This window comes from Microcebus murinus, chromosome 18, assembly GCF_040939455.1.
Source record: "Microcebus murinus isolate Inina chromosome 18, M.murinus_Inina_mat1.0, whole genome shotgun sequence".
Taxonomy (NCBI): Eukaryota; Metazoa; Chordata; class Mammalia; order Primates; family Cheirogaleidae; genus Microcebus; species Microcebus murinus.
Genome location: NC_134121.1, coordinates 22,001,910 through 22,015,618, shown reverse-complemented (window position 1 = coordinate 22,015,618; position 13,709 = coordinate 22,001,910). Strand labels below are relative to the sequence as shown.

General features: G+C 50.6%; 1 long non-coding RNA gene across 1 annotated transcript; it reads left to right on the top strand.

Moving 5' to 3' along the window:
* The first annotated feature begins 3,096 nt into the window (after window positions 1–3,096).
* Window positions 3,097–6,651, top strand: LOC105857962 (uncharacterized). The gene is made up of 4 exons (XR_001147915.3): window positions 3,097–3,528; window positions 5,510–5,736; window positions 6,307–6,396; window positions 6,488–6,651. It is a non-coding gene; the product is annotated as an uncharacterized LOC105857962 (long non-coding RNA).
* The last annotated feature ends 7,058 nt before the right edge of the window (window positions 6,652–13,709 follow it).

The window sequence follows — 13,709 nt, the reverse complement described above, 5'->3', positions numbered from 1 at the left end:
AACTGCAGGGTTTACTGCTGACTCAGAAGGTGGGGGTGGGGGTGGGGGTGAGATACAATGGCTGAATTAGGACGAGAGCCAGAGACAGGGAAGAAGGGGCTCTCCAATCCCAGAGACCCTGGCAGCCCCTGCCCAGCCAAAGCCCGACATTCAGCCCTGGCCATCCCTGGAGAAGCCAGCTTCACTTCCCCACTTCCAAAGAGCCCATCAATTTGCAGGATCACAGGCACATTGGTGACTCATTTTGAAGTCTCTGCTGGGATGACACTTGCTTTCTGAGCGAGAGGAGGAGAAAATTACTCTCCTCCAAGACAGCTTTCAAACCCGAGATACATCTTCTGTGGCGCCAAAAGGGTTCTGGGGTTTCAGGGAAGGAGGGGCAGGGGATGTCACCTCACTCCAGAGACTCCCAAGGACACAGAGCTGCCTGCTTGCCTCAACCCGCTTCTTGGAGCAGGCTCTGGGACCTTGCGGTCTGGAGCAGTCAGGGATGCCAGGGCTCCAGCTGGGCTCCCTGGATTACTCAAAGTCAGCCCTTTGATTTAGGGGCAGGAGGAGGGCCCTGCTCGGATTAAAGGAGAGTCCGGGCTCCTAGGCATTTGCTCCCACTCCGGGAGGAGGATCGGACCAGCTGCAGCAAGAGCCCAGGGAAGATGGAGACAGCAGCAGAAAGTGGTTTGATGTGAGCTACTTTCTATCTCCAAACGGAGGCCTCCAGCCTGCCCACCACCCCCAGCCAAGGCCTTTGATCCTCCACAGCTCCATAAATGTTTAATGCCACCGGCTGGGCAGAAATGAGGCAGGTGCTGGAACAGGGAGACTGGGGATAGGACTTAAGATCCACTGTGTTCGCTAGCTCATTTTCACATAGGAGCTCTGGGATGGGTGGGAGGAGGCCTTCCCCCTCCACATGGTGGGAGAAGTCCCAGGGTTCAAGTTTGTGGCACTAATAAAGAAAACCCTTTGAGAACCACCAAGGGGCTAGAAATAAAATGAATAATCAATTGCAAAAGCCCAATCTCTGGTTTGATGAAGGAGAAAGATGGAAAGTTAAATGACAATCAAATGCAAATACAGCTCAACAAACACCACAGCAATTACCAGGCGCAGGAACCACATGGTGCTTGCAGGCAGCAAGGGGTGGGCGATTTGGAAGCCTGGGCCTGTGCAGAGGTGATGGGCGTGGGGCTGTTTTAATGGACAGTTAAATAGATGCAAAAAGCCCTGCATCTGCTTTGCATACACTGTTGATAAGTGGAGAACTGGAATTTTGGCATCCAGAGGGAGGTTGTGCTACCTTCCGTGGCTGCCTCTGCATCATTTCAGAATGGAGGAGGCTCTGAGTGCCCGGGAGGTAAGGCCATAGTGAGCGCCCGTGCCAGTCTCATGGGATTCTTCACATCAGCTGCTGCTGAAGGTGCAGGGATGAAGTTGAAGGGAGGCTGTAGGGTCCTCCACAAAGGACTCAAGGCACTGGCCTTTCAACAGCTCAAAGGCCCTGGTAAGAAGGGCCTTCTCCTCTGGATTTGCAGAATGCTTTGCATCTCATTTGAATGTTATTAATTTGGTGTCAGGCTAGGTTGGCACAGTGTAGGAAAGAGAACAGCTGGCCTTCTCCCTCCCCTCTGTACCCCAGGGCTTACTCCAAGCATAGCCTTCCCCAACTTGGGGGGCATGAGGCCTCTGCTGTCACTACCCCCCTCAGTGTTCCCTGACACTTGGAGAGTCTCTTAGTGAAGCCAGCTCCTAAAAGCCAAGGCTGCCTAGACAGTGTGACCACCTGCAGAGTTATGCTAAAGAAGAAGAAAAGGTCCCCCAAGGTCACCTTCACCAGACCCAGAGATGCCATGGGAGGATGCTGGGAGCCTTCATCTCTGCAGCCAATGAAGGCAGCTTGGCTTGGAAAGTGTCCAATGATAATAACCAAGAGAGGGAGGGAACAAAGACAGGCGAGACTCCCAGAGAAATATAGAGGGCTCTAGAAATAAAATTCCCTGAACTCAATATTTCTAGTGCTTGAACTTCCATAAAATACATCTGTCCAGAGACACTGGGTTTATGGTGCTGCTCTGGGGCTGGGGACCTGGTGCCAGGTTGATGGCCATGTGATGAGGGAGTGGGTCACCAGGTGGGGTGAGCTCCTGAGAAAGAGGGAGAAGGGCTCAGTTGCATCCTGTAGGCTGCCCAGCAGGTGGGCATCAAGGGGCTACAGCGAGATGAGCATCAGTTATTTGATTGAAGAGGAAAGGAAGTGCATTCGTGCAGAGGGAACAGCATGTGCGTGGGTAGGCAGGACTAAGAAATGGTTAGTGTGGCTGCATGGCAGGGAATAAGAAGTGTGCTGTGGGCTGTAGCTAGAGAGGTAGGCAGGTGTAGAGCTCCAAAGCTTAGGGGGTTGTACGTGATCTCTGGGCTCCCCCCTGCCCACCTATCTGTCCATCTATTCATTCATCCTTTACCCAACCACCCACCCAGTTCATTCATCACCCACTCACTAATTCATTTACTGAATGAAGGAACATTTATTGAGTACCATGTGTATGCCAGGACCTGAGCTGGCTGCTGGAGGGGCAGAGCCCTCAAGGAGCGCCCAGATCAGGGAGGGGAGACAGAGTCTCCACACACTGTAATGCAGCATGTCCGTGTCTACAAGGTACTTAAACAAGGCTCTGGAAGCCCTAGAGGCTGGGTCTCCCGTGGTTCAAGCTTCTTGAGGCAAGGGTCCATCATTCCCTCCAGGGAGCTCTTCCAGCCACACAACTCCTCCTGGCATCTACTTCTCTTCCTTCCTGTTACAAAAATAGCCCCCTTCTTACAGCCCCAAAGTGATGGGGAGTGTTTCTGATGTCCCTTTCCACTGCCCCTTCCTTTGGGTCTCAGAGGCATTTGCGGTCGTGGGAGAACCCAGGAGAACTGACAGAACGTGATCAGTTCTCCTGCAGACGTCAGAACCGAGCCTCAGTTACACTTCTAGCCACTTCCTTTTCTGGGCATGAAAATAGGACAGAAATCCCCAATGTCTTTCAGTTCCATCCATGCATTCCCACTCCTACTCCTCCTTGAACTACTTGTCCTCTGCTTGTGACATCACAATGGTCTCTATGGCAACTGATTGTGAGGTCACTATTCCTTAAAGCAACAGAATCTGTAGGTCCAAACAATGGCCTGGAGGACAGAGGAGGAATTTGAAATGGAGGCCTGAGATGGAGATCACCTCCTGCAGGGACAGGGGAAGGCCACCCGGGCCTAAGGGGAGAGGAGGGTGTTGCTCCTCAGCCCATCTGCAGGGAGGCCGTATTCGTTGTTGTTTGCAAGAGCAAGGCTGGCTAGAGAGAGGGACTGCTCCCCAAGAGGCTGAGGGGCACCCTGAACAGTGTCCAGGAGTTCAGGCCGGAGTTCAAATCTTCCCAGCCTAATGCTCACCTTGGGCAAGTTTCAGAGACTTCTTCACTTCTTTAAGCATAAAAGGAAAATGATGTCGCTTGCTTTTCCAAAAAATATTCAGTGAGATAACCTGCTTGGCACCTGGTAGGTGCTCAATAACCCTCATTTTATTTGTTTTTCTAGCCCCTTAGCCCTTAGCCTAGAGTCTTACATACTCAATGTGCTTTATTAATACTTGTGACTGTAAGCACAGGCTGAGGAATAGGGGGTGGTGTTTAGAGCAGAGGAAATCAGTGGACCTGGATTCAAATCCTAGCTCTGCTACTTACCAGCTGGAAGCCTTTGAGCAAATCACCATACCGCTCTGTGCCTCAGTTTCCTTAACTGTAAAATGGGAGATAGTAATAGTATTGTCTTCATAGGGTTGCTTAGGACTAAATGAGACACTGCAAATAAATAGCACGGTTAGGCTGGACACGGTGGCTCACGCCTGTAATCCCAGCACTTTTGGAGGCTGAGGTGGGAGGATTGCTTGAAGCCAGGAGTTCTAGGCTGCAGTGAGCTATGATCTGGCCACTGTGCCCCAGCCTGGATGACAGAACAAGACCCTGTCTCTAAAAAAAATAAAAAAAAATAGCATGGCTCGGCACATGTTAGGTGCACAGCAGACAGTGACAATTATGTTCAGTCTTTTTTTTTTTCACTCCCTTATTTTATGTAAAAGTGTTCAGTCTTAAGTGAGGCTGTTTCTGCACGTGCCACACAGTTTCTGTTCACAGTCAGCTTTCAGGAAATGTGAGTTAATCTGTCGCGTGTCCCATACTGGAGAGTGGGCGAACCTCAAGACATGGCCACAGGATGGCAGTCTCCCCAGGAAAGGGGTCACCACTCCCTTGCTAGATGCCCCCAGGGCAGACACCCAGTAGTGCTGCCAGCTCATACCAGTCCCAGGGGCTGGGAGCTCCCTGAAGTCAGGAGTCCTTGAAGCCAGAGTGAGCCGTGTCTCACTCGTCATGGCCAGGGTCTGACCCATGGCAGAGGCTCAGCAACAGTTAAGTGGGTTGAGTTAGAAGATCTTAATAATATACTGGCTAACGTATATTCTGTGCATATCCTGTGCCAGGCTCCATTCTAGGCACTTGACATCTTGTTCCTTACAACAACCTAGTAGACAGATATTACTGTTATCCGTTTTTAAAATGAGGAAACATGGCCGGGCGCGGTGGCTCACGCCTGTAATCCTAGCACTCTGGGAGGACGAGACGTGTGGATCGCTCAGGGTCAGGAGTTCAAAACCAGCCTGAGCAAGAGCGAGACCCCGTCTCTACTATAAAGAGAAAGAAATTAATTGGCCAACTAATATATATAGAAAAAATTAGCTCGGCATGGTGGCGCATGACTGTAGTCCCAGCTACACGGGAGGCTGAGGCAGTAGGTTCGCTTGAGCCCGGGAGTTTAAGGTTGCTGTGAGCTAGGCTGGTGCCACAGTACTCACTCTAGCCTGGGCAACAGAGTGAGACTCTGTCTCAAAAAAAAAAAAAAAAAAAAAAAAAAAAGAGGAAACAGAGAGGCTAAGTAATTCACCCAAGGACACACAGCCAATAAGCAATGCTGGAGCTGGGATTTGAACCCAGGCAACCTGACCCTAGAACCTACACTCCTAACTCCCACACCAACCCCAGCCCCGTGGGCCCTGTCCATCCATTTTGCCATTTCTGCCACCATGAGCTTCCTCTTCCAGCTCTCCCACCTGCCCCTCTCTTCTTCTTCCTCCAGGGGAGCCTGGCTCCAATGCAGCCCAAAGAATGCAAATTCTCCCCCCACCTGCCTCAGCCGTCTGCCTCCCCCTTAACTGAAATAAAGCCTTGGCTGCCACCCCCGCCGCAGCGGAAGCCACCACTGGATCTCTTGCTTATTTCAAGTCCTCCTAAAGCTTGTTGAGTTCTTAACTTATTAAAGATAAGCACATGGAAATAGGGAGCAAATCTCTTTATTTATGACATAATCTCCAGCCCAGAAAAGCGGCAGGAACAGTGTTGCCTATATTAGGGAACCAATAGGAAAAAAATCAATTAGATCCGCCAGAGCGTTTCGCTATTAACTTTCTTCTGATGTTTCTCTTAAGGGTGGCCACAGGGGTCTCTGCCAGCGGCCGGGCTGGAGGAGAGAGGAGAGCTTTGTAGGAACAGAGGAAGGAATGTCACCAGGAAGGCAGCAATCACTCTCCCGGACAGACACAAGAATCTCTCCATTCCTGGTCTCCTTCACTGCCTTCCAAACCCCAGCAGGGAAGTCCTTGTGTGGGTTTAACCTCCATGTTTCTTGCTGCAGTTTCAGCTGGTGTCTTCAGAGGTCAGCTGGTTTATTCTTTGCTTCTTGCAGACTTGAACCTCAAGTCTGACCACATTTCTGCAAGATCTGTTGAGGGCAGCATCTTCTTTTTCCTGGAAAAACAATATTCTGGAGGGGTCCATGTTGACCGATTTCTACTGCTGGGTTACACTGGCCCAGACCTGCAGCCACCCTACGAGGTCCTCAACGTCCATCTGCCTGCCTGCATGAGCACCTTCCAAGCTGTCTCCCAGAACTAGGGCTCACCCTTATTCCTGAGAGCCTCAGGGAGGGGATATCCCAATTCTCAGAGTAACCCCGGCTTTCATCTTCTCAAAGTCAGGATATCATGGCTTGTCCAGTAGTTTTGTCTCAGGACCAGGCATATACAGAGGTGCCCAATAAATATTCATTGAATCGATAATTATTATAATAGCTTCATTGGTTGAATGCTTACTCTGTGCCAAGGCTGAGAAGGGCAGGTGTGTTGTCACCCGAATAGTTCCCCTCTGCCACTCCCTGAACCAGAAAATGGCAGCTCAGAAGAGCCTTCCAGTTTTGTTGTTTTGTTTTGTCTTGTTTTTTGGTCAGGTGCAGCGGTGGCAGCAGCTCTGAGAAGTATTATAATCCCTCCTTTACAGACAAGGAAGCAGATTCAGAGAGGAGAAGTAACTTGTCCAGGTTAATAAGTAAATCAGATATTCTATATCCATCCACTTTTGGTCATTGGGAAGTCCTTATTGAGGTCTGACCTAAACCTTTCCTGTTTCAGCAGCGCTGGTTCCATCTCAGTCCCATGGAAGGAGAGAACATCACTGCCCTGCAAACTTCTCTCAGCTCAGGAGTGTCCACCAGCTCTTTGAACATTGTTGATTCGAAATGAATATTAAACACCAAACCTCACAGATGCCAGCCCTGCAGGGCAGGCAATGAACCAACCCTCCTCATGCCTGTTCATTATTATAATTAATATTGAGCCGGGTTCGTGGGGACCTCGCCCTGGCCAGGTATTTGGGCTATTTTAGAAGCTTATTCAGATCAATGACAGACAGCTCCGAATAGATAAACTCCCCGCCATCCAGACGAATCAATTTCAACACTGCCGTCACAACAAGCCCAAGAAATCAATCTGATTTTAGGCGACATGGTAACTCAGCGCTGGGCAAGCTGGCTTTAATTTCCGCGTGGCTGAGACCCAGCTTCCTCTGCTCACTGGAGCACCCCTTTTTCCCAGCTCGTGCTCCCTGCACACAGGTGCCCAGGACCCTCAGAGGTTTCAGGCCAAGGGGATGGGGAAGCTGCATGGAGGACAGGGTGACGAGGAAGCTGTGTGGCTTTAAGGAAGGCTCTTAAACCCCCAGACCCAGAAGGAGCTGACTCAGATCCACTGCTAGGATCTTTGTTTTGCTGGCTTCAGCTTCGATTTTCCGCTGCCCTTTGCAAAAACCAAGCCTGGAGGCCTTTCTGGGCTGCCTCCCAAATCAGGGAGTTGCAGAGGTAGGCTGCCTATCTCAGCCACCAGGACAACTGCCCTTCTTGGTCTTAGAGATTGAGTTTGTCTAGCAGGGTAACAAAAACCTCATTAGGTATAGTCCTTTATTGGGTGTTTATATGCAGGCACTATGCTAAATACTTTACACATCATCTTCTTAACCCTCATAACAACCCAGAGAGATAGGTAGCAATTATGTGCATTTTGCAGAGGAGGAAAACAAAGCTCAGAGAGGTTAAGTAACTTGTCCTGAGTAACACAGCTTGGAAGTGGTAGAGCCTGGATTTGAACCCATGCCCATTAGACTCCCGTGCCTAAGCTTTAGCTACCACACCCTCCTAAAGGTGACATCAGATTCTCACAATCTGATTCTCACAATCAGCAATTGTTCCCTGAACTTTCACCCTGATGCTTTGGGTGCTGAGTTGAGGGTGCTGAGATGAGAGGTCAGGAGTCTGAGCCAGCCACCTTCCCACACCCCAGCTCTGCACACTTGTCCCCACCTCTGCCCCATTACTGTATCAAGATAATGAGAAGCAGGGCTGGGACAGGCAGCAGCATGTTGGGACATGTGGCTTTGGAGTCAGCAGACGTGGGTCCAACCACGTATTAGTTGAATATACCTGGGCCAGTCTTGGAACTGCCCTCATCCTTCTACATAGCAAGGATAATATTACCTAAAGCACGGGTCGTGAGGATTAAAATGGAACATTGTGTGTAAGTGCCTGGCGTGGAGCAGGTGCTCAATGTGCTCTTTCTCTCTTGGCCCTGCTCTCTGGGACCCCATGCTTTGGGTCCCTATATATGAATGGCCAAGGTCAAGGCCTTTCAAATATGTTTTAGCTAGAAACTCTTTAATCAGAAGACACCTTATGAGGAAGGCAAGGGTACAAAGCAGATAAACAGGGAGTCTATCAGATGGCGCCAGGGGCTGGGAGCCCTCCTACTTGAACCCCTCTCTTAGCCCAGCCCCATGGCAGCCCCTCAAGTGCTTCCCCTAAGCCCTGGGCCTGGGTCATTTTCTGTTTCCCACACTGTCTCTCAGCTACCAGCTATCTTGAGCCAGTTCTGGATTCAGAGCATGACAATTGAGGTGCCAAATGGGCAAAGCTGCCCCTGGCCGCAGGCAGGCCCCATATGCATCTGCTCTGGGGTGGGAGGTGGGGCTGGGCATTGTGGCTGGGAAGGCATAGATCTGGAGCCCAGATGGCCCAGGACTGTCCATCCTGGGGAGCAATGGGCCTGCCTGCTCTTGTGGGAGGTGGATGCCCGTTCATCACGCTCAGCATCTTATATCCTCCCTGAGGGAGGCAGGGACCTCAGACCACTGACACCCTGCAGCAGAGAGTGACATACAATATACCACACAGCCAGCAAGTCACAGAAGCAGATGCAAAGCCAGGCCTGCAGGGCTCCAGAGGGCGGGGACTGCCCTCCACGCTCTCCTTCCCATACAGGGGCTGCCCCCACCCCCCGTTCTGCAGCCCTTTTACTCCCCCCAAATACAGAACACGAAGAGAGAAACTTAAATTACAGCAGGAGGGAATGGGATTAGCTGCAGGGCAGGACTTCCTGACCATCAGCTTGTCTCCGGAACAGGTGATTAGAGAGGCAGCATGCTCTCTCTCTGGGGAGGGCGCTTGGCTGGGGTCTCAGTTCACCTGGGCTCCTGTGGCTTGCACTTCCTGAAAGCTACTGAGAGACAAGATGACCTCTGATGTGTGTGGCTGTGTCTTCTGTAACTTATTTCTTACAAAGGTAATACCTGCACATGGTTCAGAAAATAAGGGCACAAGAGGCTGTTCAGTGCTGTCTCCCTCCCGCCCTAGCCCCCCAGTTCTCCTCCCCAGTGCCGAGGGACATTATGCGCTTCCTGTCTAGACACACACAAGCAAATACGGACACATACTCTCTTCCTTTAGTCCTATTTTTAACACACAAGATGTAGCACACACTGCACACTGTTCTGTGCCTTGCTTTTGTCACCTGACAATATATCTTGGAGATTACTCCGAATCAGTACATAAAGAGCTGCCTTACTCTTAGGTGTCTTTTTATGGTCACAGGCTTCTCAGGAGCTCAGAAGTAATCACATCTGGTTTGATTAGCTTCACATTTCCATTTACGACATCCCCGCCCAGAGAGGGCAGGAAACATCTCCAAGGTCACCCAGCGAGGACTAGGGACACTAGGGACTTGTGGGGCTTCTCCTCCGTCCCCAGCTCCCTGCCCACAGCCACCTGAAGGCTGAGCACCTCCCAGGCGACCACAGAGAGGGGGTGTCTCTAATTGCAATGCCCTTCGTGCTGCTCGTGTTGCCATGGGTGCGCGGGGGCGGGCGGGCACTGGGGGTGGGGGTGGGGGGCGATTGCCCAGCGCGGTGGCTGAGCGCCCACGTGGGACCACGAGCCCTGCCACTTCCCGGGAACCCCGCGCCGCCACGTGCGTCCCCATAATGAGCTCCCAGGGCCCGAGGTGAGCTTCTCCGGCTGCTCACACGGCAGCCGCGTGGCACCAAAGAACGGGGGACTTTTTTTTTCTTCCATGCCTGACAGCTCATTAGAAGAATTAATTTACTCCAGCGTTTGCAGTTTAAAGGACATTATTTACTGGTTAATTGTTGTTATTACAAAATGTTAAATATCATTATTTATTTCCCAGGCCCTGACAGCTTTTCTGACAGGAATTTATGAGGTGAGACTATCACCGGTGGGCGCCCCTGTGCGGGGCAGCGTTAAGGTGGGGAGTTTGCCCCCACGCGGGGGTCTCTGGGTAGGGCAGGCACTTTGAGGGGCAAAACATGAGCTGTGGCACCCTGGCACGCCCCAGAACCAGTGACCATTGTCCCCTCGCCCCCCCCCATTTCTGCCCACTGGTGGTGGGGGGAGGGGAGACTGGCAGACAGGGGACACATGCTTGCATGCAACTTGCAGTTTGGGAGTCCAGTGGACGTTGCCAGAGGCCCAGCAGCCGGAACGAGGCTCGGACTTTGGGTCCTTCGCTTGGTTACTTCCAAGAACATTAAGTCTTTGAGCCTGAACTGAACTTCTCCTGAACTGACAGAATTTAAGAGCTGGAAGGAAGCCGAGTGGTCAGCTGGTGCGCAGATCACAAACTGGTGGCCTCCGGGCTGTAAGTGGCCTGTGGAGTTTGACCTTTTCAGGACACTTCACATAAAAATCCAGATTTCTGGCTTCTCTTGAAAAATCAGAAAATCTTGCCACAAGACTTGACCCACAGTCTCGAGTCAGTTGGCGATGACCAGCGGGCACTGCGGTGCCAGTGCGGTGCAAGGGACATGCCCGTCCTCTAACACAGGGAGGTGCCACCTGCCACCCTTTGTCTCGCTCTCCACCCCACGTTATTTTCCTGGCCCCTTTGGGCATTTGAGTTTTCAACGCCGACCTGCTCTAACGAGCACGTATAGAGGAAGAAACAGCCCAGAGAGGTCGCCTCTGATGGCCAGGACCACAGCCCAGTCCCCCTTTTCACACCGTGGCGCCCCCAGGTTTCTCTGCGCCCGCCTCCTCTGGGTCCAGTTTGGAGTGAGCTCCAGCAGGAAGCAGAGGCAGCCTAGTGAGAATTTACAAGGATCCTGGCTCCATAAATAGAGTTCATTTATTCATTCAACAAATAGTTTCTGAGGACCTATTAGGTGACAATAAAAGTGATTTGGGCACAAATCACGCCCTTAAGGAACTCGGTCTGCTGAGCCTGTGCGTGAGACAAGCACACAATTACAAGGAGATGTCTGAGTGGTAGAGGCAGAGGAAGCTGCGGTGGGGGGATTGGAGGGGATCAGGAGGAGGGAATTAATACGTTATGGAGCATTTTCTAGGCTGGGTGGACTGCCTGTGTTCTCATGCACAGGGACACATGTCTTATTTAATTCTCACAGCACAGCTGATTGAAAATATCTGTCATCAGTTGATAAATAGCAGCCATACCAGGCCTCAGGGAGCCCCCGACCTGCTTCCCCCCAGGGTGGATGCCTGCAAACCGCTCCAGCCCTGGGGACCCTCTGTTCTGAGTAGGCGTCACCCACACCTCACAACCAGTCTATGGGACAAGGCCGATTACCTGCATTTTTTTTTTTTTTTGAGACAGAGTCTCGCTTTGTTGCCCAGGCTAGAGTGAGTGCCGTGACGTCAGCCTAGCTCACAGTAACCTCAGACTCCTGGGCTCAAGCGATTCTCTTGCCTCAGCCTCCCGAGTAGCTGGGACTACAGGCATGTGCCATCATGCCCGGCTAATTTTTTCTATATATATCAGTTGGCCAATTAATTTCTTTCTATTTATAGTAGAGACGGGGTCTTGCTCTTGCTCAGGCTGGTTTTGAACTCCTGACCTCGAGCAATCCGCCTGCCTCGGCCTCCCAGAGTGCTAGGATTACAGGCGTGAGCCACCACGCCCAGCCCGATTACCTGCATTTTACAAGTTAGGAACCTGAGGCTCAGAGACAGATGACAGAGAGCTGGGTGCCGACCCAGGAGATGGGCCCAGGAAGGAGAGAGGATTGTCCTCTGAGACCAACACCCAGTCCTGGGAGATGTGGGTCTCACGGGCAGACTTCAAACAGTGGCCCTCTAGACAAGGTCTTTGTCCCATCCTTTCCTCCCCAGGAACCTGACAGCAGTGGGTAGCCGCAAGGAAAATTTGGAGAACTAAAGGGAGATGAAAAGTTCTTTGAAAAAGTATGAAAATGGATTCAACGGAGCCATGACTGTTGCTATGCTGTATACTATTATAAAGTTATTTCTGGCTGGCAGCCTGGTTTATTTTAGACCCTACCTCATTTCTTCCAGGTTATAGGCCCTATTTCCTTGCCTGTTGAGACAGAAATCGACCAGCACCACTAGAGTGAGTCCCGAAGGTCTTCTCCACCAACCCCCCTCATTGCATTTTATTGCCATATGAAATTTAAAAAAAATTTTAATTCATTTATGGAATAGGTAATACGTGTCCAAGGTGCAAAATTCAAAAGGCATGAAAGAATATTCGGTGAATAGACTATCCTGCTCCTCACAGGCAGCCAGTGCCACCAATTGCTTGTGTTTCACCATAGTCAAAAATAGCATTGTTTCTCTTTTCGGTTCATGTAGAAAATACAATAATTCCTGCAGAGGAAAATAAAAATCATATGCAATCCAATATTTGGAGCCGAATACTGTTTACATTTTGGCGTACAACGAGCCAGCCCTTTGTCTCTTTGGGTAGACACATGCATCTATAGTTACAAACTTGCATAACCTGGTTTTATTACTTGTTTACCTTAAATATGATTCCTCAGAAATAAAGATGTGAGAGGATACATACTAAACTGATAACCATGGGTACCTGGGAGATAGTAATGAGATTGGGATAGGATTAAGGGGGAACTTTGCTGTATCTTTATTATTTGAAATATTTTTAGAATGCAAATATTAATATATTGATATGCTACTTCCTCCTGATATTCTTCTAGAATCTAATTTCAAATGACTGGATCAGAAGGCTACTATTTAACGAATCCTTTATTATCGCGGTTGAAAGATGTTTGCAGGTTTTGCTATTATCAACAAAGCTGGGATGGACGCTTTTGTACATCTCTGCACACTTGGCTGGTGCTTCCTTGGGGTGGTTTTTAAGAAATGGAATTTCTGGGTCAAAGGGTATTATACTATAAGGCTTTCTGATCCATCGTGTCAAATTTCCTCTTCTCTGGGCTGTTACGACGTCCCTTTCCACCAGCAGTGCCTGTTCCCCACCCCCAAATCAGATTTATTCGGCACAGCACACGTGTAACGTTTGTGGGACAGTGGGGCGAAATCATGGGAGGCTGGGGCAGCTTCTTCTCTCGGTGAAAACCCCAGGATGCTGGCGGGAGCCCAGAGGGGACCTTGGTGGCCAAAGGGAAAAGGAAGAGGAGCAAGGACTGGGTGCAGAACCCCCAGACAGACAGGGCAGGGGCCTCCACCAGTCCAAATCCCAAGGCCAAAAGTCATGCAGCAAGCACTTGAGGCTGGATCCAGATCTTTCCTCCAGGCATCTAAGTGTCAGGGTGAGTACAGCCCCACCTCTGCGGTGGCACTGCAGAGCTAAAGGTGTATGGCTGAGATGGCTCCTCTTGGAGCTCTTCCTGCCGTGACAGTTGTATCCCTCCAGTTCACGTGGCACATGGAGGACCATCCAGGATCAAGGTCTCCAGCTCCTGCCCCTCTAAGTGTCTCAGTCTTCTCTTTGATCCTAAGTGCTTGTCATTGTCCCATTCCTGTGGGTCTCACCCACGGCCTTTGCACCCTTAGATTCTCTGGCAAGTTGACCCATGTCATTTGGAAAGCTTCAGGAGAAACAAGACAGACACGAGACGAATTTGTTGATTTAATTGAAAAGATGGCGTTTTCAGAACGCCCCCTCCCCTCTGGAGCCCGGTATCTCCATAGTAGCTGAGGTTTCCTCTTGATGGGGCGAAAAGAGAAAGCCCAGGATTGCATCTCATTGGCGAGATGAATAATACATTTGA